At 35.4% G+C, this 2,043-nt stretch overlaps 1 pseudogene; it reads left to right on the top strand.

The window, feature by feature from the left end:
* The first annotated feature begins 1,617 nt into the window (after nt 1–1,617).
* LOC126032758 (uncharacterized) lies at nt 1,618–1,739 on the top strand (annotated as a pseudogene).
* Nucleotides 1,740–2,043: the final 304 nt, after the last annotated feature.

The raw sequence follows: 2,043 nt of genomic DNA, 5'->3' as shown, positions 1-2,043 counted from the left end.
GAGTATCCATACTTGACATGTGTATCAAGTTTCAATTTAGTTAATAAATGCTAAGCAACTTGTAAAAAACCAAATTTAGACCTGCAGTTAACATCATGTACAAAGGTAAAATCCAAATGGATTAAAGACCTAGATATCATACCTGAAATCATAAAGTATATAGAACAACATGTAGGTCAAACATCCATGACATTGAGACTAAAGGTATCTTTAAAGAGGAAACCATACTCTCCAAACAAGTGAAAGCAGAAATAAATGGGTCTATATTAAACTGAGAAGCTTCTGCACCTCAAAGGAAATAGTGCCCAGAATATAAGAGGCACCCACTCAGTGGGAGAAACTATTCACCCAATACCCATCAGATAAGGGGTTAATATCCAAAATATACAAGGCACTGACAGAACTTCACAAGAAAAATAACCTCTAACCCCATAAAAAAATGGGGAGAAGAAATTAACAGACACTTCGACAAAAAAGAAATACAAATGGCTGAAAGGCACATGAAAAAATGCTCCGCATCACTAATCATCAGAGAGATGCAAATCAAAACAACTACCATATTTTCTGGCGTATAAGATGACCCTTCAACCCATGAAAAACTTCCTAAAAGTCTTAAAAGTAAGTTACTTCTTAAAAGTAAAAGGGGTGCGGATCACTCGTCCCAGAAGCTGGAACAAGTTTCAGCATGCTGTACACCAGCATATAATATGACTCCTGACTTTTAGGAAGTTTTTCATGAGTTGAAGGGTCATCTTATACACCGGCAAATATGGGTATGAGGTACCATCTCGTGCCACAGAGATTGGCACACATCAGGAAGGATGAGAACAAGCAGTGGTGGCAGGATGTGGAGAGACAGAAACTCTTATTCACTGCTGGTTGGATTGCCGTTTGGTCCAACCTTTGTGGAAAGCGATATGGAATTTCTCCAAAAGCTGGAAGTTGAGCTCCCATATGATCCAGCTATACCACTCCTAGGGATATATCCTAGGAACACAAAAATACAATACAAAAATCTCTTTCTCATACATATATTCATAGAAGTGTTATTTAATATAGCCAGACTCTGGAAACAGCCTAGATGCCCCTCAATAGATGAACGGTTAAAGAAACTATGGTACATATACACAATGAAATATTATGCAGCCATCAGAAGAGATGAAGTCATGAAATTTTCCTATACATGGATGTATATGGAATCTATTATGCTGAGCGAAATAAGTCAGAGGGAGAAAGATAAATACAGAATGGACTCCCTCATCTATGGGTTTTGAGAAAAATGAACAACATTTGTGTAATGATTCTCAGAGACAAAATAGAGGAGGACTGGAGGGTCCAGCTCCTGACATGAAGCTCACCACAGGGATCATTTAGTGCAGTCACAGAAATAATTACACTGAGAACTATTATAACAAAATGTGACTGAATCAGGGAAGTAGAAAGCCTGTCTAGAGTACAGGCCAGTGTGGGGTGGGGAGGAAAGACACTTGGAATATTCGTCATGGGAATGTTGCACTGGTGAAGGATTATATATATAAAATATATAATATATTTATATAATTAGTATATATTATATATTATGTATTATATAATATATATAAAGAAAAGAAAAGATAAAACCTCCCAAATTCTTAACAAAGGCCTTGTTCTTTACACTGACTGTATAGAAAGAGGAGGTACAGTAAATGCACCCCATATACACCCTTTGCCTGGTGTGTATTGTGAATTGGGGGACAAAAAAAGAAAGAAATGCTAAGCGAGTCTCTAAAAGTAAAATTTAGAGCACTAAAAAGGCAACATCTTTAACAAACTAACCATGATAGAAGCAAATTTACTCTGATAATTATATCAATGGCTACAATTATTACATGTGAAATTCTAATATTTTAGAAATTAGTTTTGCATTTTAGAATATCAGATTAAAATAGGTATTTATTGTGCAAAAGAATTTAGATATAATGTTTATATTATTTGGTTCCACTTATTACAATTTCACACTTGAAGTGTTTCATCTTGGAAATAATTTTGTTTGTTGGCTGTTGG

The sequence above is a fragment of the Suncus etruscus genome, chromosome 16 (genome assembly GCF_024139225.1).
Source record: "Suncus etruscus isolate mSunEtr1 chromosome 16, mSunEtr1.pri.cur, whole genome shotgun sequence".
Taxonomy (NCBI): Eukaryota; Metazoa; Chordata; class Mammalia; order Eulipotyphla; family Soricidae; genus Suncus; species Suncus etruscus.
Note: the sequence above shows the minus strand (reverse complement) of the source record. Positions and strands in the feature narration are given on the sequence as shown.